The sequence below is a fragment of the Pyrus communis genome, chromosome 11 (genome assembly GCF_963583255.1).
Source record: "Pyrus communis chromosome 11, drPyrComm1.1, whole genome shotgun sequence".
NCBI lineage: Eukaryota > Viridiplantae > Streptophyta > Magnoliopsida > Rosales > Rosaceae > Pyrus > Pyrus communis.
The window spans coordinates 15,731,154-15,756,204 of NC_084813.1; the positions used below are offsets into that span (position 1 = coordinate 15,731,154).

At 35.4% G+C, this 25,051-nt stretch overlaps 1 pseudogene; it reads right to left on the reverse strand.

Moving 5' to 3' along the window:
• Positions 1 to 476: 476 nt before the first annotated feature.
• LOC137709071 (bidirectional sugar transporter SWEET5-like) lies at positions 477 to 24,117 on the reverse strand (annotated as a pseudogene).
• Positions 24,118 to 25,051: the final 934 nt, after the last annotated feature.

Here is a 25,051-nt window from a genome sequence, read left to right on the forward strand (position 1 = left end):
AATTGTCAGTACAAAAGCATTATTTAATACGAGTCATCTCTATCAAACGTCAATCAATATTGCAGAGCTGTTCATCTGTTTCTTCTTTGTTGCTTCCTAGGGTTTACTGCTATTTTCTACTTAATGCAAAATAAAGATGTTTACGACTAATTAAGTTGTGTACTACCTTTTATCAAGATGGTAACTGGTCGTCGGACCTTGTAAATATGGACTGTGTTCTCTTTATAAAGGGTTTAGTTTTCTTCACTTCATGAGAAAAACTAGAGAGTCATATAATGTTTTATAATTAGTAATATTACGTATACGTCATATATAGATTGAAGATGGTTGTAAACAATCTTCTCCTCATAAAATATTCATTTTTGTTTTTGACCGAACTATTAACTGCATGCATGCGAAGATGTACATATAAAATGTCCAAATTGAACGTGATTACATTGATCAAGAGTTTGAGATTACAGGAGACCACTCTCTCTCTAAACATTAGAGATTTGAACTTCAGATTTTGGCTTTTCATCATCCTCATCCCAATTAGTGGTCTTATAGTAGGTTGCATACAAGATGAGCTGCACCGCGCCGGAAAGCGATCCCAAAACATTTGGAAACTAAGAAATTATTATAAATAAATAAAAGGTTAATTAATTACAATAATCAAAATAAGTCTTTTTTAGCTCCTTAAAACTCCTAGGATAAATTGAAAACTTCTTGTTTAGAATATTAATTAATTACCACAATATATTGATCAAATTTAAGGAATGCATAGATGGACCAGACAATGCCATTGCAGAAGTTGGCGAGTGAGAGGGAAAACGGCATGTACTTGACGCTCCTTGTCTTGATCACCATTTTCTGCCAACCAAAGAATAGAAAAAAAATGTAAATATTTTGATCATCCAAACATTGTCTAAGACATTCAAACGTAGCATAATTCATGAAAATTATTATCCGTACGTACCATGACTGTCAGGGGTGTGGCATACATAATGATGTTGAAGACAATACATAAGATCCCAATTATCCTAGATCGTCCTTGAGGAAACTCGAAGAAACGTAAAGTAACGAAAACCACAATAGCAAACAAGGTAGCTTCAACTAGAGGAGCAATGATAATGCTTCGCTGAAAAAAAGAGTTGGATGAATAATCAAGACACTGAAATGCGCAATGATACATGATTAAGCAAATTAATTTGTAAAAAAAAAAAATGATGACCCTGCCTTTATTGTTTTATGGTAATCTTACGCGTTTATTCCCAGAAGAGTGTTAAGAAGATAGCAAATAGATTAATTCGATGACGAATCCAGTGCCATTGATTGTGAGGACAAGAAGGCTGTCGGGATGGACAATTGGGCAGCCATAGAAGGACCACAAAGCATAAGGATCCGGCTTGAATTCTTCCCCTCCCCGCCCCCCCGCGCGACTGATTTTTGCTTGATGATTTTTAGAAATGTTGGGCTGCAATATTTCCATTGATCATTAAGTACGTTCACATAAGAGAGAGAGAGAGAGAGAGAGAGAGAGAGAGTACTATTAATAAGATTCTCACTAGAATGCTAAATTTTGAGCTGAGCCCAATATAAAAAAATATATAAGTTAGCTAGATGTATATATCTCATTAACAATTCAAATAGCTGTATTTATGTACTTATTTTGAATTGCAAAACTTTAGTTTGCCCCATGCATAAATGAGTCTCTAGTAAGGTGAAGAACATGTTTGTCAAACAATAACTAGAGAGGGGACAATAAAAAGACAATAATTTTGAGGCAACATATCTGGATTTGAATGGAAAAATGTTCTCATGCGAAAACCTTTCACAGGACGTAGATCCCACAAATAAAAAATTTCACCTATTGTGAGGGACTATTGTGTGAATGGTGGTCGCATACGGTAGTCCATTCATAAGACTTTCTCCTCCATGCACATGCATGCATCGTGAGTACTCTTTTGAAATTTGATGATAACTAGTAGTGTATTAGAACCCGCAAGCATTAGAAAAAAAGCAAGAAAACCAGATGGTAGAAAGCTAGAATTAAAGAAAAATGGGAAAAAAATAAAATAAAATAGAAAGTAAAACCAAATGCCAATTAGAATTACTGACCAATAACAATTGTTCTGATCACGAGGGGGTTCACCATTTTTGGGGACAAAGAGTATACGATGAAAGAACCAGCCCCAATGGTGATGTGCTTGATGAGGATTAATTTTGTACAGCTTTTCGTTTCGAATCTAATGTGACACAATGCGCTGTGTAGCTGACATGCCTCGAATGGTATCCCTAGTTGAAGGTTTGCAAAGTTTTTTTCTGTTTCCTTTACTTCTACTATAAATTAACTCGATTTCTGTTTTTATTAACTAAAAATTTTTAAACTGGCATGACGAGTAATGCTGCGGTATCTTCTGGAACTTTTCTTCAAAGAGAAGAACGGCTGTGACGACGCCCAGTGGAAAGGTTTTTTTTTTTTGGTCAATGAAATTTCATTCCACGGGCAAAGCAGATACGTAGGCCTGGTTTGGTACTAAGGTGATTCTGAAAAAAGTTGGTATCAAAAAAAGCTAGGAGCTGTTTTTGTGTTTGGTAAACATTTAGCTTCAGCTTTTTTTCACAGTTTTGGGTGAAAAAAAGCAAAAAACAAGAAGCTGCAAAACCCAGCTTTGAAAAACTGGCGTTTTATCACATCTGTTTTACATAAAAGTTTACCAAACACTATAATACTGCTTTTTTTTTTTTTCAAAAGCACTTTTACAAAAAAGTTTACCAAACACTCTGCTGCTTTATTTCACAGCTGCTTATTCTCACAGCACAGCAGAAACAGTTTTTTTTTAAAGCACAACAATATCAAACCAGCCCGTACACCAAGGCAGCTCACTCCCAAAAGGAAGAAGGAGCCGAAGTAACTGTATTCTCCAACACAAATGAGAGGTTACAATAATGGACAAGGATTGTCTGCCCTCTCATTTCCATTGCCCTCTTGTTTTATGTGATTATGGTTAAGTCACGTTAACATTTTATATTATTTTTTTATAAAGATAATAAAACAAAAATGAATAGTAATATAAAATGTTGACGTGATTTAACCATGACCACATAAATAAGAAGGCACGAAAGGACAGCAAAAGTAAAAGGGCAGACAACTCTTGTCCTACAATAATACGACTAAACACAGATTGTTATAGCCACCCAAAAATAAGGACCAACCAGCATCAACAAATGGTCATAGAAAAGAACAGGTTATTGCAATTAGGTAATCTTTCTCATAAAAATAGATTATCATGAAAATGGTCATTGAGAAGTTCACTTTGTCATTCTATGTTGAATTTTATGGGGGTACTTTCACATGTCTTTCGTTTTTTAGGGAGTAAATTACTAATTTCACGTTATATCATTAAAAAGTAAGAATTTAAATTATAAAACAAATGAAAACTTAAGGTCTCGTTAATTTAATAACTATTTCATTTTAATTTTTAAGTTTCAAAAAATGAAGTTGAGATCAATACAACGTTTAACAACGAGGAATATGTCAACATTGTCAAGAGACAATTTTGATTTTGGATCTGGTCAATATGCTTTATTTATTTGTAATTAGTTTTATGTCAATGAGGCAAGCCCATGGTTTTTATCTTTATATATAAACCTAACAATCCTTTTTGAGGTCACAATCTTTGCCAAAATTTTTTGGCCAGAAATGCCTCCAAAACAAAAAATCTCAAAAGCAATAAAAAATAATGCACCAAATAATACAGGGGAATTTTCATTATTTTAACAGTGTTTTTTAATAATGAATTCTTTTTGTACAATTTTTTTGGTTAGTACCTTACAATTGGTTAGTAATAATGTGATTCAATTAGTTGTTTATTAAATATTATTTTTTTCTATTTCTAAACACGTTCAAAACATCTTAAGAGGTGTGTAATGCCTGTTATAAAAAATATTTTTCGCACACGCATTATATGTGATTAAATTAGTTATCAAATAATTGTTTTTCTTTTTTGAACAAACAATATTATCTACACTAAGGGTGAGGGGATAGGTTTCGTCTCATAATATACTAGCAATAATGTGATTAAATCAGTTGTTTATTAAATATTATTTTCTCTATTATTAATGTAAATTCAATAGAACGTAGATGGAAATTGAAAGACCAATTTTATTATGCGAATTAGTTGCTTTGATTGGTTTCTGAGGAGTTTTTACTTGCATGATATAAAATTATTCATTTATTTCAAATATTTGATTTTTTTTTTGTTTCAATTCACACGTATAAATACATTTAAAACATGTAAATCGCGTGTATAGCAGATCGTAAAATCTGCTGCAATGGGGGCATAGTCAAATCTGCTGCAATTTTGATGCTTGTGAGGCCTAATGGCCTATGCGGCAATATCTCTGAAGATATCGATAGGCACAGGGTAGGGTATAGGATAGGCGAGGATTGGTAAAAATGTAATGAGGATTGTCAGTCCCGCAGACAGAACTTTTAAGATCTGATTCTTTTTTTTTCCTTTCTTTTTTTTGGTCCGAAATAAACTTCGATGGAGAAAACAGGAGAACTACAAGCAATTGGAGGAGAGGATATACCATTTCTAACGTTTTGGGACGTATTGGTCAATTGATTAATTCAGTCGACCTAACGTAGGATTTAGCCGATCTAAAGTAACTTTATGTAAATTTTTGTACAAAGTAACTTGAACAATGGAAGAAGAAATGTATGCCCTTCAAAAGAATCAAATGGGGACTTTCTTAAAATAATTCGAAGTAAGGAGATCAAATGAATTACTTAAATTCGATTCTATCTATTCTCTTATAATTGAGTGGCAAAGTTGCAATTGTGCCTTAATGAATGGACAAAAAATTGAAGTCGCCTGTGTGATATGTATGTTGCCAATGCAATTTATGTTAGAGTGTGATATCCACATATCTTATTTTACTTCTCATACACTTTTTTAATTTTCAACTGTCAGATCAGATGAATTGAAGAAGATCAAAGAACATAAATTATCAAAGGTGCGTAAAAAGTAAAATATGATACGTGGATAAGACACTCCTTTATGTTTTGCATTTCATCGGATGACTCTACACTATAGTTTCTCATTTATTATAATCAAAGTAGTCAAATCTCATAGTGACAGTCAGATAATTGTGCAATATTGGCAATTAATACATTGACAATGACTTTGAATACTTCTTTTATGCCTTTGGTTTTTTTTTTTTTTTTTTCGTTTGTTTTTGTTTTTGCTGTTATTGGCACTAAAAGATTTTTATTATGCACCTCAAGTTTTCTATATTTAGAAAAATATGCATTTATAAGAAATGCATAATTAGACTTGTGGAGTGACATAACAACACTTTTTTTTTTTTTTTTGTCAAAGTACTTTTTAAGTGTTATTTTTGGATATTACAATGTTTGTTTGGGGTTGATTTTAAAAAGTTTGGAGTACACAATAAAAAATTTTAGAGTGCCGAGAACAACATCATATAATATTCTAAAAGAATAAAAATTAAAGTGTTAAAAAAAATCAAACCGAACCGAACCTAAATAAATAAAAAAACCAAATCGAAACCCAAAAAATAACTAAATTCGAAAAACCAAACCGAAATTTGTTGGTTTGGTACCACTTTCAGTGGTTCGAAAACCGAACCAAATAATCCTTACAACGACATTGTTTTGCTTACACCCATCTAAACATTGTCATTTTACTTTTATCCTATGACCTAAATGGTGGGTGGGACCATGATTTACAGGGATCATGACAAATGGCACCTCGGATGGCAAGAATGATCGGATGCTCGTAGTGCATGAAGTGTAGTTCGATAGCCTTCTTCCAACAGGCTAGGCTTAAGCCCATTGAAGATATTACTTGTCTTCTAAGAAAGGAAACCCTAATTCAAGATAAATTAGAATATCTTTGGAATTAAGCACATAATCATAATAGGAGGGGATGAGAAGGGTATGAGATGAGGAGGGCAGACAATCCATGACACACCCCGACCGAGATCAGGGCATGCTGGCCGTCACACGAAGGTGACGTAACCATGTGCGCGTGCGGAAGCTAATGATATAGTAATATAAAAGTACGAATAATTAAAAACCTAATAGCATACAAAGTACTAGTGTATGTGAGACACAATTCAGAGCAAGTCTACAACAGTCCAAAGGAAAAGATACGACATAATTACACCCGAAGGTGACCCTACAATGGTGAATGTCTGTCAGAAATGCCGGGACGCCTCTGGGATAAACCACCGAACTTGCTAGACCACTAGAACCTGGAGGGGCGCAAAAACAAAAGCGTGAGTGGGCAAAAACAAAGTTCTTTGAAAACTCTTTAGCAAAATACATTATAACCCCTCGCCGTAAAACCTGTATACTTCCCAGAAAATGAACATATATACGTATGTATAGATATGTCAATCATGCTTCACATATGCCATTCATGCTCCATAATATGCCACAACATAATCTCATAATCAAATATGAATACTCAAGCGTAATTCACATCAATAATATATAATCTGACAGCCGGGAGTCACCTAACGTGACCTGTACGGCTGAATCTAGAGCTCCACTCTCAACTCAATAACTGAATCTGCACACGAGTCGGAACCACCTAACGTGGTCTGTACGACAGGCTGGGTGTAATATATATATGTATGCTCTAGTGCTACGATCACGTGAAGCTGTGCGATAAATCGCGGGTCACCTACAAGTCGGAACCACCTATTGTGGTCTGTACGACAGGCTTGCACCTATCTTGGATCCAAGGCGAGCATGCGGTGCTGGTGAACATACACGTGAAGGCTGTGCCCTGGCCCTGGGCGGGAGCACTAACACCGGGGGTGCAGATTATGAGCTCTCTAAACCTCTCAAACTACCATTGCATAATAAACAGGAATGCATAACCACATGAATACCGCTTACCTGGCACTTACCTGTGCGTCCACAGCACCAAATACGCATTTATATATATATGTATGCCACTACTAATACGTGCGATGATGCGTAAACAATATTCAAACGATGCATGGCATAAAACATATAACCTTTTCTATTTAATTTCTGGGAATTAATATGTATATAGGTATATACGGAAAACAAAAGCCCACTCACTGATAATTAGAAGGGTCGTAGCCCCCCTGCCTCGAGTGTGTACGCTCGTCCTCGGAGAACGAATCACCTATACGCGACAAAGTTACGAAAACATTAATTTAAAAGCACCTAAGCAACTTCTCGTAAAAACTTCTCATACATTGCTCAAATTGGACAAATGAATATACCAACGTGATCTACACAACCTCAGGATCACACCCAAATTTTTAGAAAAATTTTTGGACTACGCACGCGCCCCCACGCGCCGGCCAAGGCACGGACCTACGCGCCCCCCACGCGCGACCACGTGCCAGGCACACTGACGGTGTCAACAGACGCCGTCAGGAATATTCCGTTAACTGATGGAATATTCCGTCAAATCTAACCGGATTCCGTCACTGCCGTTAGGAATATTCCGTTAGACTTAACGGAATATTCCCCTGTCTTCTCCGGCGAGACTCCGACGCCGGCGACGGCGCCGGAAACTGGGTAAATTTCTAACTTTGTTTTCTCCTTCGTTTTTCAACCAAATTTCACGTTCTTTATACCAAAATGAAGCTTAGGACTAGTAGAACAACGTTAGACTAGTTTTAAGGCCTAAAAATCACACGATCATACCTGCAACAACGATTCAAGTTCGGCCAACTTCGAACCTAGCCTTCCCAACGTCCAAATTCAACCAACGAACCACTCCGAGGCTCCTGGGAACCTCACAAACCCAACTACAAGCTTAGAATCTCCTAAAACAAGCTAGATTAGGTTTGCATGAACAGTGCATAATTCGGACCGCTTCGAAACGACGTGAAAACGTTAGATTTCTTACCTGGAATTGGTATGGTTGTGCTCCTCACAACCTCACGAGTTCAATGGTAGAATTGGTTTCTTGTTTGGTGAAGATTTGATTGGGTTTGTGTGTAGTCCGTGTGTTTGTATGAAGAAGAAGAGGAAATGGAGCTCGGGGAGAGAGAGAGACTGAGAGAGAGAAGAGACAGAGTGAGGGAATGAGGGAGGGAATCCCGGGGAAAGTGAGGGTGATGTGTGAGTGTGTGTGTGGTCCTACAACACCACACTACACAACACTTAACGTACACAAACAAATTAGGGTAAAATTGTAATTTCAATGTACGTTTTAAAAATCCCGGGACGGGATGTTACAATCCAAGTCCTATGATATGATGCCAGCAACGGCATCCAATTTTCAATTATTTAAAAAAAAAAAACCAATAAACTAAAATTGAACCAAGCCAAAAAAACTGAATCAAATTGAAATAAAAAAAGAAAGAAAACCAAACCGAACGGTAATTTCAGTTTGGTTTTTCATTTTTGGCAAAAAACTGAACCAACCCTTAATCAAACTCACACAATTGTAACAATAGCAACAACCATCACTTAGTACGTATGGTCTAGTGATATTTTTCTTCGCTTGTAAATAAGAGATTTTAGGTTCAATTCAACTGGATTAGCTCCACCTAACCCAGCATACTGAAAAGAGAAGACAAGAATGGAACAAAACTAAGTGGTTTGGAATATTGGCCCTTTTGCCTTGTCCCTTGTTATGGCGCCCTTTGTGCACCATATTGGACCACAAACAAACAATTAATGTACCCGATCAAACTTTATTGTGGTTTTTTTGTTTGTCCTTTCTCCAGCTCACTTTTTTTGTACCTATCTTTTAGCCACTCCATTAGCGGACATTGTAATTGTCAACCTATGAAACTGTCAAAGTTTAAATTATATGTCATTAATCTTCTAAAAAGCGTCATTTGAACTATGGTGAAAAATAACGGCATTGCTTTAGTTGAAAAATGAATTTAAAAGCGCGATCGAATGATTCTCACTTCTATTTACCTACTTCATATCTTTGTTTCTTGTGTTGCGTGAGGAATTTGATCTCTTCAATCTCACGATACAACTTAAATAACTACGGCTAAAGAGTTGAATAGGATAGAAAGAAAGAGTCTGAAGTTGGGTTGTTAAAAATTTCGTTTTGCGATGCTTGACAATCGTACATGTTAATGGAGTAATTATATCAACAACTATAGATTTAGAAGATTGTACTTATTTTTTGTAGTGGTAATTTAAAAACCTTGGCTGGTATCAGTCATACGTATGATTATCCATTGCAGCGTTTGCATGAGCATGAGCATGAGGGTGAGTATACTAGCAAACCTTAGTATTTTTATACTTCTATATCCAAAATAATATGGAATCTGATAGTGTATTGAAAGGAGTTTGGTACAAGTTGAACTGTTGAACAATTTCATCCTAGTGCAAAGGCCCATACGAGAGTGATCATCAGAGACTTTCTTTACCGTTCATGGTTTCCGCGCATGAATGACAATCTTGCGCGCGGAGATTTGTTGGTACGAAAAGCTGGTAGTATAACGCACACAAAAATATGTCAGGACAACAGAGGTACCAGTGGTGAGGCAAAACGATGAAATAGGATGATTTTTTTTATTTTTAAAATGCCATGTATACTTATATGTATTTTTCAATTTATTATATAAGCTAAAATTTTAAGTAATTTGTTATACTAATTTTTTTTAAATTATAATTTGTCATCTTTCTCCAATTTTATTAAGTTTTCCATTTAATAAGTCATGTGCCTCGCACATGACTTGTGTTTAGGGTTATTTCGGTCGTTATAATACCTTACTTCCCTTTGACAAAAGATTATAGGGTTTCTTAGGCAATGAAACATTATATTTGATATTATAGCAATGAAATGATCACGCAATGCACTGTCTTCTAGTTATTCAAAATATGTAATGATACACAAGTGAGAGTTTGCATTTTAGCATGTCACAAAGGCATAATTTCATACGGGCTCTATAAATGAGAAACATATTGACGTTTTGTGCCACAAATGGAGTTGTACATGCATGGCTAATGAAAAGTAAAAAATTTAAGTGTTTGTACTAAAGAAAAGCAAAAAAACCTGTGAAAAGATGTTAAAATTACCTAAATAACCCTAAATACAAGTTATGTGCGAGGCACATTACTTATATTGGATGGAAAACTTAACGGAGTTAGTGTGAGATGACAAGATTAATGATTTTGTAAAGTTGATATGACAAATTGAAAAATATGAACAAGTTCGTATGACATTTTAAAAAATTTCCCAATAGGAAGTCGCAGTCACAATGGAAGTACCTGTTATTTTCTATTTAAACACAAGTAGATGCGGAAGCATTTGGACAATATGCTTAATATGACAGTTTTATCCTTGACATCGTGAGTAGACCACAAAATTACCGAAGGGAAATAGACATAGTTTGCCCTATGGTAATTGACTTTCATGCCACTAGCAGACTATGGCTCTCTGGGCTACCAAAATGACGTCCTGTCATCGGGTCATATCCGGTCCAATGATGACAGGCACCGACTCTAGTGATTGAATATTTATCAAACTCACAAATAGATCTGTGCGATAGCTCCAATATAATGAATTGGGAGATTTGGTTTCCCCTATGACCCTGTGTGGAGTCACTAATGAGGGGCATGTTGTAGAATAAAGTCTCATTTAAGAGAAATACCAAAATAATAATAGCTTGTAAGTGCGAGATTCACTTCTAATATCACTAAGACCTTTTGTGACAAAACCATACATCTAGTAATTAATAGGTGGTCAATTGTTGGAGGCTATTTGTGATAAAACTCCACACCAAATAATATATGATTAAGTTGAAAACGATACTGATAATATTGGTGGTGAGCTGTACTAATCCTACGGTTTATCAGTCACTTTTTTCTTTCCTACATAGAATTTTACTTTGGTAACGGTAGATAAAGAATGAAGTGTATTAAGTTAGCGTGATATTGTGCACTTTAATGAGAGAATCGATCATGCAATTGAGCTAACACCTTGATCTCATGGTGTGCTAGATATTGATCAATTAATCTCATATTGTGTCTGCTAAACACAAAGCAGTTCTTAAACAGCATATTCCCACGTTTCAGTTTCCCATTCTGTTAAATTGATGAGCAGTGTTCGATCTGACATATATTGTCTGCACCACATGATAAATTAGACCCTCCAAATCTTCAACGATCAATTAGTATGTTTTCTTCTGAAGAACATGACTCAAAATCTTTTATAATTTCCATAAGCACGTTCATCTTTGGAGACACACTTAGCTTATTATAATTCACAAGATTTTTTGGATCTTTATTACCCACGAGAGGAAGGGTGGGCACTGCTGGCAATTGCAACACGTTAATGCGCACCTTCATTATGTTCATAAAGTAATAATAGTTAGTTTGAACGTTTGAGCTCCGATTTTGAATTATATGTCTGCCTCACACACAATTTTTTTTAACGACTCTTAACAAGTGAAGTCTATCAAACCTCAGTTCGTAGTAAAAACATTTAATATTGTTTTTGTTGTGATATAAATTCTAACACATATGTGATTGTGTAAATCCTTGATAGTTTTGGTTTACTTTTTATGCTAGTGATTTTTTCCTATTAAGATTTGCATCGAGCAAGTTTCTTTCTTCTTATTGTTCACTTTTGGCACATACAATAGGAAATACACATCCCAGAAATTCATCAATTCTCTTTCTCTTTCTTTGCCGCACCCTTCAGAGGAAATAGGCCACAACACATTATCAGTACGTTTTTAACATTACGTTAAGAAAATTCTGTTACAAACCAGTTCACATGATCTAGCATTGCAATCCAAGTTCTTCTAAACACTATCTTAATTGTTGATATTTTTTTAGTCTAATTGCATTAAACATTCACCATTGAACATGAAGTCTTTTATTTATTTATTGCAGAATTATATATTCTACCCAAAGTATTGTTTGCAATTATTACTGTTATAATTGTGGTGAATTGTACAGTGTGAACAAGAAAAGAAAAGGAAGAAAAAAAAGTAAAAAGTGTGCTAGGCTCACGGCCGAAAGCCATGAGCTTGTGCCAAGTCGAGCCAAGTTGTCTAGGCCATCGCCTGAAACCGTGAGCCGTGCCGATCATTGCTCTGAGCGAACCGTGGAGCCGAGCTCTCATAAGCTCAACACAAGGGCCTTCCAAACGATGACAGTTCACGTCGTCTTCTCAAACTCATTAGGCCGTTGCCTGGCGGAGGCTAATGATCCCTCGCCCCCGACGACTGGCAGCCGCCTTCCCTCGGTGAAACTGGTCGTCTTTGACGACAACCAACGAGATTCTAGTCTAAATCTTGTCGGATCCCTCAAGATTCAAATTTGAATATCTGAGTTGTTGGACCTCCCCGACGTCGAGATCCTTATCCGTCGATGTTTTGTAGGTTCTGACCAACCCATGCTCGCCCCAACCTCCGTTTGTTAGCGCTCAGCCTACGTCACAGCCTAACCCACTGCTTGGCCCTGAGACCTTTCCTTTCCAATTTGGGCCAGATCTATTTGCAGACCAAAACGACTCCTGTCTCTCTTTTTTTTTTTTTTCTTTTTTTTTTTTTTCAGCTCACTTAATTTTCTCCCTATGGACCCCAGTCCAATCCGAGAGAGAGAGGGAAAAAAAAATAAGCTTTAGCCTATATGAAACCCGAAGCCCACTATTTATCAGGATCTGTCTTTCACTTTTCTTTTCTTAACCTGATATTTGGGTTTGGATTCTGTTAAGCCACTTATTTTAATTTAATTTGTTTGAAATTGCTCTATACATTTATTTCCTTTGTATATATGCGTTTGTTTGTATGTATTATGAACCCGAGGTTCATAATTTTTAATTCGAACTTGAAGTTTCCAATATAGTACCATGAAAAACCTGAAGTTTTTCATGCTCATGTAAACCAAACATTGCTACAGAACTCGAATGTTCTAATTTTGACTATAGACGTTTTTTTACCCCTAGTATTGATCGTGATCTTGCTCCCTCAGTAGCATGTTGAATCTTAACAAACTTGACTTTACTGCTCTAGAAGTATCCGGAAGAAACTACTAGAAGTGTGTTCAAGACGTGAGATTCCACCTCATTACAAAGAATCTTGGGCCTACCATTGAAGTTGAGATGGATAATTGGCTGGCGAAGCTGACAAAGCCACCGCTATGATATTCATTTGAAAACATATGCATGACGTACTACAGACCGAGTAGCTCGTTGAGGAAGATCCAAGAGCTTTATGGCTCGTTCTAGAAAAGTGTTTTGATAAAAAAAAACAAAAGAAAGATATCTTCATGCCTGAAGCAAGATAGGACTCGCAATATTTATGCTTCCAAGACTTTAAATCTATAAATGAATACAGTTCTAAAGTTTTGTCCAATCCGATCACTTTCCAAGTTCTATAAAGAGCACTTGATTGAATATGATCTCCTAGAGAAGATCTATTAACTTTTCATGGCACCAATATTATCCTGCATCAACAATATGAAGCACAAAAATTTATGAAGTTTTCCAATTTGATCTCTATCTTACTACTTGCTAACAAGGTTTTACAAGACGCTAGGCGTCAGTCGGACGGTAGGCTGGGGCTTAGCGCCTAGGCAGACGAAGCGGGTTGAAGTACAATCGTATAAATAAGTGCCTATTTATACTTAAGAAATACATAATTGTATTGAGATACATAAATTGAAAAATAAAATGACATATAGGTTAATTTATTTTTTATATATTATATAAAATATGAGTAAATATGTTCAATTTTAAAGTTCTTTTTCTTGGTTTTGTAACATTTTTCCTAAGTCTACATGTTTTAATCATTGTTGGGTGGCCCTATTTTTCATTTGAAAAAGGATTAGGCCTTGTTTTCATATAAAATAAATAATATAATTAATTCTCTAATTCTAAAAGAAATATCAGCCACTTAGAATCCCTAACTCTAACCCTTACCAACACATAATCTCTGCGTTGACTCATTCTTCTTCGTTGCAAATTGGAATTTTACAAAAGCTCTTGGTCATCTCATTCTTCTTCTTTGCAAATTGCAATTTTACAGAGCGATATCTCTGTCTCTCTCTATCACTTTCGTCAAATTACTTATGCTGACTCCGTTTCTATGCTCGTAGAAAGGGGACAAGACGCAATGACACGTCAAAAACGTAGCGAGACGGCGAAAATGCATAACCTTTGCAGAGATATTATTTTTAAAATTTTTTCTTTAAGTTACAGAACCACCTGAAGCCGCTAGCCTTCCCAGTGGCTGTCTAGGCAACGACTAATAATCTAGCCGACTGATTGAACAACTTTGGTATAATCGTGACAGTGGGCCGTTATCGAGCGCTTGGGCGGTCGCCTTAGCTAAGTTTTAGAAAGCTACATGTTAAGAAGCAAAAACAACTTTTGATGAAGAATCATTAAGATAAACCTATTAGCTCAAGCGATGTGCCTGAAGCATATGCCAACATATCTCGAGCCCAAATGGACGCAAGAAGCGTTGAGGTAGTGGGAAGGGTTCCAACCGCAAGTCACAGGTCCAAGGTCGACAAAGTTGAAGTTATCCCAATAGAGGAAATTCTGCCCCGAAGTGCGATTCCTTGACTCTCATGGCTTTCAACTTCAAGAATAAAGGCAAAGCATCTACCACCATAGAAGCGGACATATGTTACCGATGTGGTTCCAAGGACCATTGGTCCCAAGTTTTCCGAGCTCTCGCTGACGTTGTTGCTGATTATCATTCACGTCATAAAGTCATAGAGACGAACTTTATTCAAGTGGATAATTCCGAAGATACCGCTGTGGAGATTTTTTATTTTCAACAGGCATCATCACTGATGGAAGATTAGAACTTTTATGCATAATCTAACATGTGGTCGAGTTCCCTTAGTGGCCGAACCCCCTTCATTTTAACAATTTTCTATGTATTTTGGATTATTTGTTTGTGTTTTGTTTAAATTGTTTGGATAATTACTTTATGGATGTTATTTCTCAGATGATTAATTGAATGAATGGAATTTGAAATTTTTCTTATACATGTGACCAATTCAATTAATTTATTTATGGGTATGTCTTGTTGGGAAATTGGTTGTCTGGAAGATAGTGCAACCACGTACACCATCTTGCGACAATGTCACTATTTTACTAACTTTATATCTAGAAATTCGCCTTTGACAACCCTTTCAGGCCTATCTAACCTGATTGAGGGGTATAGTACTGCCCATATAATGTTGTCCATTGGCATTGAATTAACCATTAAAGAGGCACTTTACTCACCTTGTTCTAGGAGAGCGTTGTTGAGCTTTAAAGATACTTTGGTAAATAATTATCACGCTGAAACCACTAAAGAAAATGGAGATGAATGCCTTTGTATCACTTTATGTGAATATGGCCAGAAGCGTATTCACGAGAAGATAGAGCCCATTTCAAATGCGTTGTATGTCACAACCATTCATGCCTTTGAGGCCCCTCACGTGGCCAGAGCTTTGAGTGGGCTTGCATTGGAAAACATGCTTTGGCCGAACTACAATGATGCGCCGTATCTAGGGATGGCAACGGGACATATTGGGTTCAGATGTGCCATCCCCTTTACCAAACCCGTTTGTTTTCCCCGTACCCGAAACCGTAAAAAACCCAAGAGGGTATTCCCTGTAACCGAACCTGTTGGGTATCGGATCAACGTTTTTCCCATTATGAAATGATATTTCATTCTTATGAAAAATTAAGCAAGTTTTACAACACAATTACTAAAATTTAATTGATTAAACAGTGATTCTTAAACAAACAAAATGGACACTATAAGGATCATATCCAAAACATCAACCACTTTCAAATTGAAATCTTAAAAGCATAACAACAATACTTAGATGTTCTGGAAAAGTTGATCATAATTCAATATACTCTAGCTAAAACAAGAAGTTCAGTAGCCAAAAAATCCAAAATGCTCCACCTAATGCCTTGCCCAAATAACTTAATAACAACTAATATTTTTCTTGTGTCCACAAAACAAGCAGCCATAATTCATGATGTTCCAGTTCCTCCCTCACGACCATCTTCACATAACCCCTTCAATGAAAAAGAAATAAGCATTTAAAAAAATATTCAGTTACAAAAATTTAATATGCATATTCAACTTATGTACAATTCGGTGTATATAACTATGAAAATAAGCCAATGTATGTAACTATTTAGTAACAAAAATATAATATGCATGATTACTAATACTTACCTCATTCACATCCATATCCTCAAAGTTTGAGCAGCAGCTAGTATGTTCATCAGAAGAATAAGTTGTTTATAAAAGAGCAAACTTACATTAATTTGTAAATTGAAAGTATATTAATAAAGTAGATTTAGTAAATAAGAGCAAAAAATATAATACAATGCATATAATATTAAGAATTTGAGTACCTTTAGTTTCATTCCATAATCAATCTTGAGCACATATTAAGGCTTCTAACATCTTCGGATGAAGTCTATTATGGTGGGGACTTACAAAGCTCCCAACAATACTAAAAGTTGACTCAGAAGCAATTTTAGACATTGGAATAGCCAAAATATCTTTGGCCAAAGAGCTCAAGATTGGATACTTAGTCACATTTGATTTCCACTTAGTCACATTTGATTTCCACCAACACAAAATGTCTAAGTTAGATGTTCTAGGCAAAACAGTTTCATCCAAATAGTGATTAAGTTCTGACTTCACATTATCTGTGGTCGTCATACTAGGCACAAAACGATCATAATTGTCCATTAAAGGATCAATATCTTCAAATTCAAACAAATTCAAGTGTGATGAAGAAGCAAATGATGTTTGAGACCTCATGTTGGAGTTGAGATTGGACCCTTACTATTTCACCAACTCATAACAAATGTTGTGAATTTTCTCAATTTCACTTGAAGCACTTCTTCCATGGATGATAGGAAAAAAAAAATATACTCAATCAACTTCATCTTAAATCTGGGATCCAAAACAATAGCTATAGCCATTACTTCATTAATTACACTCCAATACTTATCAAACTTCTCAATCATGTTCACTGCCATATGTTTTATTTCATCATATGGAGAGTTGGTCATCGTGACAATGAAATTCTAATCTCACATATTTTTGGAAAATAAAGATTGGCAGTGGGGTATTTAGTTCCAGAGAACAACTTTGAGATATTATAAAACAATTTCAACTTCTCACAAGTCTCTTTTCCCATCAACCAATCTTTCTCCTTCGACAAACACTTATATTGTGATTCTCGTTGTTTTAAACGATAAAAAACATCCTTGTAGATCAAGGCAGTTTGAATCATCAAAAACGTGGAATTCCACCGAGTCTTACAAATCAAGCACCAACTTCTTTGTGCTTGGAATTTTCAATTGACGTGCTGCCTCTTCAAACTTTTCCTCTCTTTTGTGTTGTTGACCAATAAGCAACACTATCATGAATTCTCTCAACACCGCTACCAATCACTTCCAAGCCATCCTTAACAATCAAATTTAATATATGCGCACAACAACGCATATGAAAAAATCTTCCAGCTAGCAAAAGTGAACTAGTAGAAAGCTTTTCAAGTATTTTTTCGATCATGGAATCATTCGTAGTACAATTATCAACAGTTAATGTAGAAAGCTTACGATCAAGGTGCCAATCTAGCAAGCAACCCATCAAAGCATTTGTAAGTGTCTCAGCAGTATGGGGACAAGGTACATAGATAAACATGAAGAAAATATTACAAGAAAAATAATTACTAAAAAGAATCCAATCAAGTTTAATGTCATCTACCTTTCAGACTCACAATCACACAAAGGCTTCAAAAACACCTTATGAAACTACCAATCTTGACATGGGAACCCCTCTGAAATATGGTACAGCAATGATCATCATCTTAATAAATTGGCTAGGTTGTTTAGTTGTTTTAGATTAGGTGTTGGTACCTTGGGCAAGGATGATGCAAAAGATATGAAATATTTTTTTCTTCAGACTTATTTTTGTATTAGATACTTTGTACTATATCTACCTATAATTTATGGTTTTATATTTTCGGAATTAAAAGTTTAAGTTTCTTTTTTTTGTCTCTAAACAATCCTAAAATTAGAAGTTAAATGAACAAGATAATAATAAATAAATAAAACCTTATAATTCGGCTCTGCAACAACCAAAAATCATCAATAAAATGTGTTGTAATCACCATGTATCCCCTTTTTTGGTTATTTGCAGTCCACATATCAATAGTTATAGCAACTCTGCCTTTATCTTGTCCAACAATTGCATTGTTTTGGACAACTCATAATCAAAAATTTTAAAAATATCACTCTTGATTGTGTTTCTTGACACCAACTTGAACAACGGTTGAACAATACTCATGAACCTTCGGAATCCAAAATGCTCCACTATGGAAAGATGGTACTCATGTAATATTATCATCATAGCAAGCTCTCTCCTTATTGTTTCTTGATCAAATGCATAGAGCTCTACTTTTCCATCTCCTGTATTTTGTGTCAATGTTTGCTTCAATCTTTTTTGTTTCCGATACACATATACCTTTAAATGATTTGGAAAATGGCTGGTGTCGTTTACGGTTGCTCCACCAAGTTTCTTTTTACAGTCCATGCATATTGCCATCATTTTTCCATCAATAACTTGTCTGGTGAAATGTTTCCATACCTCACTTCGTAGATTCGATGAATTACATTCACATCCAAGTTCCTCAACCTTTTCCTCAGCATTTTCCGCACCCTCACCTTCTAAATCTTGAGTATCGAGGACATTCAGAGTTGGTATATTTTGGGGCTGACTAGTGTGATATGGTATTTCTTAGATCTAAACGATTAGATTTGGTTGAGATTCTTGATTAGAATCAATCAGATCAAATTGTTGAGAACGAAATTTCCAGTTAGTCATAGTGGATTATTGCAAACAAAATTAAAAGAATAAAAATTAACAACAAACTAATTAATTAAACAAGAAAGAACCAAATAATTAAACAAGTACACAAGTGTTCAGATACCTTAACAAGTACGCAAATATTAGGAATGCCATGACTTTCAGATTACCTGATCCAAGCAAGAAAACCAAAAGAAGTACAATGGTTGGCTTGATCACATGGCGTAAATATGCCTATACAAAGTTGTCACATCTCGGCCCGGCCCCCCGCCAGATCCCAAGCTCGACTCCACCGTAACACGATATTGTCTGCTTTGGGCCCCAACCACGCCCTCACGGTTTTGTTTCTGGGAACTCACACGAGAACTTCTCAGTGGGTCACCCATCCTGGGAATGCTCTCATGCAAACTCGCTTAATTTCGAAGTTCTTACGGAACCCGAAGCCAGTGAGCTCCCAAAAGGCCTCGTGATAGATAGAGATGGGAATATACATATAAGGCTTATAGGATCTACTCCCCTGGGCGATGTGAGATGTTACAATCCAACCCCCTTAAGGCGACGTCCTCGTCGACACACTTTCGGTCAAGGATTGGCTCTGATACCAAATTGTCACATCCCGGCTTGGGCCTCTACCAGATCTTGGGCTTGACTCCATCGTAGCACGATATTGTCAGCTTTGGGCCTCGACCACGCCCTCACGGTTTTTGTTTTTAGGAACTCACATGAGAACTTCCTAATGGGTCACCCATCCTGGGAATGCTCTCGCACGAACTCACTTAACTTTAGAGTTCCTACGGAACCCGAAGCTAGTGAGCTCCTAGAAGGCCTTGTGCTAGGTAGATGTGAGAATATACATATAAGGCTTACATGATCCACTCCCCTGGGCGATGTGGGATGTTACAAAAGCAACAGAATAACTAGCAGGAGCAAAAACTCCAACACAATCGAATACACCAGTGGATTCGATGAAATGATTCCCAAATTGCTAACTGCAAGTTCAAAACAAGAGCACGCATTTTAGAATACATTATCAATCAATGCTTTTAGCCAACGCAAAAGGAATTTGTAGAAAACTATAAGCGTGAGAAAGAGAAAGTTTAATAGGTAGATATATTGTTGAAATTGCTTGCTTCATTCATAGACGTATACAAGGTTTTATATTACATTATGATCAAGAGTCTATAAGTGAGAGATTACAAAGGTAATATTCTAAGATAATGACTAAGCATATTGCACTATGGACTCTTGTCTAATAGAGTTTCAATGGTTTTTTTTTTTTTTGGTTCAGTTAAGGTATAGGTAGATGCATGCTTGTTGATGAAGACAATGATATTTCAACTCCAAAGAAGAGAAGGAAGAAAACAATGATATTTCAACCTCAATAATTTGAAGAAAACATACCTATTGATGGATTCAGAAACTTGGAGATTCGCAAAAGGTTGAAGGCTTGAAGTAATATTTGCTGCTGCTAATTTGTAAGAGAAAATAAATAGGTTTTTCTTCCCAAAAATGAAGTATCGAACCATCTTTTCTGACCTTTGAGTTCTTCCAGATTCCATGATTGATTGAAAACATTAAATTTTTTGGAATAAAGTTAGAGACCTTTGAAGTCTGCACGCTCAAGACCTTTGGAGTCTCCTAGAATCCCTCAATTGATGGAGTATTAAAGTTGATGGAGAAAAAAAAAAAATAGGGATTTCATTCTTTCATAAAAAAAATAAAAAAATAAATATTTATATTTTTTCATTAAAGAATGAAAACGGGGCGGGTTCGGGTATAGGTTCAGAGCAAATACCTCTATAATCATAACTGAACCCGAAACCTAACAATTTACCCAACGGTAATCCATAATCATAAAAAACCTGAAATTTGATCCCCGAAACCGAACTGTTCGGGTCGGTTACCTGTGGGGATCGGGTTTGACAGATTAAATTGTCATCCCTAGCCGTATCCTCAAGGTAACACATAGGAATTTGCTTACCCAAAGTAAGCACACATCATTCTTGGTTGCGCTCTTGCAAAGCTTGTGCTTGGGGTAAGTTTATCACCATCCATCTTTCAACAAAGTTTGAAAGGACCTCCAACCTTTCTTAAGTGGATTGAAGGGGACATTTGTGGGCCTACCAACCAACCTGTGGATCATTTTGTTACTTTGTGGTGTTGGTTGATGCATTGACATGTTAGTCACATGTTTCCCCATTGTCTACACGCAGTGCTGTATTTGTGAAACTTCTAGCACAAATTATTAAGCTGAAGGCTCACCATCCTCACTATTCAATTAAATCGATTTGACTGGATAATGTTGAAGAGTTTATGTTGCAAACTTTCAACAATTATTGCATATTAGTTGGGATTAAAGTTGAACATTTGATACCTCGTGTTCACACCCAAAATGGCCTAGCAGAAGTGTTCATAAAGCGTTATCAATTGTGCATACCTAGCTTCCAAAATTTGCTTGGGGTTGTGCAATTCTACACGTAGCTATGTTGGTTCACTTGAGACCCATCACCACTCAACCCTATTCACCGTTACAGTTCGTTACTGGTACAAGCCTAACATCTTGCATGTACGTGTATTTGGTTGCGCAGTTTACGTGCTAATTTCGTTGTCACTACGTACCAAATGGGTTCTCAGAGAAGAATAGGAATTTATGTCGGTTATGAGTCGCCTCCAATTATTTACTAGTTAGAGCCTTTGACAGGCAATATTTTTACCACACATTTTGCGGATTGTCACTTCGATGAGGCAGTCTTCTTGTCATTAAAGGGAGATAAGAACGTTAATATTCCTAAAGAATGTCGCGAATTATTATGGATTAACCCTACTATGTATCATCTAGATCCCCTCCAATATGAAACTAATGTGCAACGCATTTTAGATCTACAAAGTGTTGCTCAAAGCATGGTTGATGCTTTTAATGGTCTAGCGAAAATGACGAGATTATATCTACCAGCAGTAAAAGCAGTTTCAAGGATAATGTACTACGTGTATGTCGAAACATCGCATTTGAAGGACAAACTGCCCTTAAAGGACGGTTGGCCGCATAACCTAGTACACTGGAAGCTATCCAATAATTTGTTCATTCCTGAAGTATGGCAGACCTATTGGTTCAAAAAATTCACAACCCTGGAAGAGGAAGCCCACGACACAAACTGCCTTTCACATATTCACCAAGACCAAGTACAAGAAGGAGCCTTATTTGTGTACTAAAAGGAAAATGAGTTGAGACAAATCTTAAGTGATAACTGACAAGTATTAATATATGAGCTAAGGTAGCTATGATTTGTTAATATCCACCGCAAGAGACAAATATTAATATGTGTCAGTTTGATCATGTTTTAAATTTTGTTCTCCACCAAATATAGCAAATTTAAACAATTATTTATTACATTATTTACTTTTCATAATTGTAATATGCATTTTTAGGACAAAAAGTAATAAGAAAAATGTTAAAAATAAACGTTTATTAATCACTAAAAATAGATTTGAAGTTGTTGTCAAATTTGACGGTAACTACTTTTGCTGTAAATTCATATGATACTACAGAAGAATTGGCATTTTTGGTTGAGGTACACTAATTCTATCTTTTTACTGTTATTACTGATGTAAACTTTTTTACTTCTCTTTTAGAGATGCTCATTATGCAAATGGATATATGGAATAACGATATATGGAATCAATAACGTACGTACTTTAAAAAAAAAAAAAAAGAACATAAGAGAGCTCGTGAATACTGGATACTATTGGATGACTACAATAATGCATTGTGCCCACATTAGTTATTGACGTGGCAGTGTAAGGTCAGTCATAGATTAGTTAGCTATTGTTTTATTTTTTTCGTTATAAGTTAGTTAGCTATATATTGTTAGTTAGGCTTAAGTATTAGTTGTCTAATACAGTTACACATAAAGCCTTGCAATAAGTCACTTTTTCAGTTTAATATTGTTCGTCCCTCTCTTTGTCGCTTTCTCCGTAAAAACAATGGTTGCTTTGAGATTTCTATGAACACTACGTTTGACATACAACTCTTCTTGATTGCTCGCACAACATGCATATGTAGGTTTTTGTTCTCTATATACCCTAAATCTTCTTCTTCTAGACTTGTTTGTTGGATCAATCAACATTTTCCACCTTTGTGGTATGGGGCATAGTTACACCTATTGCATCTCTATATAAGGATAAATGTGTCTTTTTAGGGGTGACGTAAAAATGAATTAAAATCTCTAAGAGTGGTAGTGTAATATTTCAAACCAAAAGGGAGTTTTTGAAAGCTCAACAAACTTCAAGAGGTGTTAATATAATTTACCTTGTACGGTGTTCATGCAAACTGAAAAATAAACTCACTAAGCGAAAAAAACAAAGGGTAAACTGTTTATTTTTTTTTAATCTTTATTTGAAGATCATTCCTTCAAAAAAAACATTTGAATCGGATATCATTATGCATCCACATGTATGGAACAATTTGACGGTTTGAGTATCAAGGCATATATTTTTGATGAACTGTCTATTTATTGGATATATTTGGATGACTAAATGTTCTTTGATTAGAATAATTTTTATTTTTTTCTTAGGGATGAACTTCAAATGAATATTAAAAAATTGAACTGCTCCTATTATAAAATTTATACCATAAAAATACGTTATTTATAAGTGGTGACATTGCATTGTTGGGATGCAAGTATTATTTTGTATATTATACATCTCCACTGTAAAAATATTTATGCATAAAAATAAAATAGGCTTCCATCATCTTAACATTGACAGCTATTAATTTATAAACACAAATAACATATACAAATAATCCTTACACAAATAAGAAAGAATGAACATAAATTTCATTTCACAAGCCAGAAGAGTACAGTGCAATTTGACACCATCATATAATTAATGGCCAGCTAACATGAACTAGCAATGAACATATAACTAATTTATAAAAGCATTTTTCTGAATAATTTCATCAAGCAATCTAATAGGCTAATTGAACTGTTTCAACCTTGTAAATCTTGGATTGGATCTTTTGATCATCCAGTGCTTCTCAAAATCCTTGGCTTCGTATGGAATCCTCAAAACACCGTCATTGTAGAAACCAAATTCCTCAGCTGATCTATGAAGCATCTCCAAGAACTCTGTATGACGAAGCAACGTCGTATGAACCATATAACGCTTTGTATCACCATCTACACCAACACAAACAGGCACATAACCTTTTGGTGTCATCAAACGAGGGCCTTTCAATCTTTTCACTCCTTGAGCTGCGATCAACTGGCTCAAAAACTTGCTGGATCTCACCCCCATTAGCATATAGCAAAGTAATCTCTTCATCTTGAATTTAGGATTACTAGCTACTTCAGTTTTCTTTTTTGGTTGTGATTAGTACCTTAATTAATTCCAAGTATATATAACGGTATACTCCCAAGCAATACAAAATTAAGGCTATGCGTACTCTGCGTCCTTGCTACAATATGCCACCTAGTATGCTACTACTATTTACGTCTGATTAAAAATAATCTTTTTATGGTCATTAACTTGGTTGTATTACATAACTTGGTAGATGTTGATCGAGGTACATTGTCTTGTTAGGACTTAGGAGGCAAACATGCCGTGACTACAAAGATATAATATATTTAATAATTTTATTTCCCATGGTATTAATAGTTTACTCTGTAATTGCCACATACGTATATTCATCTTGAACTACCAAATTATATAATATTTCATGTCTTGGCCATATGGGTTTAACCTATTAGTAAGTCAATGGTATGACTAATTAATTCAACATTGCTTACTCTCTCTCTATAAATTGCAAAAGCTAGGTTAATAATCTTCCAAGGTGTCTAATCATGTATATAATATAAGGGTGCATATAAAACAATATGGATAAACTTGCATTCCGTTTTTGGGAATTAACTCAATCCCTCCTTGCAACGTATTACCGTACAAATTTTATAATCGGAATCATTAAATTTTCTTATAATATCCATTTGAAGATCATCTCTATGAAAAATTATTTAAATCGAAGATCATTTAGTCATTCAAATATGTATAGAAGAAATCGAGTGTTTAGGTACAAAGTCATATATTCATAATGAACCATCTATTTATTGGATACAGTTGAATGATTAAATAATCTTCAATTCGAATGATTTTTTGTAAGGTTGATCTTTAAATAAAGATTAATAAACTGATCAATTCCGGTTGATTTTATTCGAGATATGTTATTTACAAATGG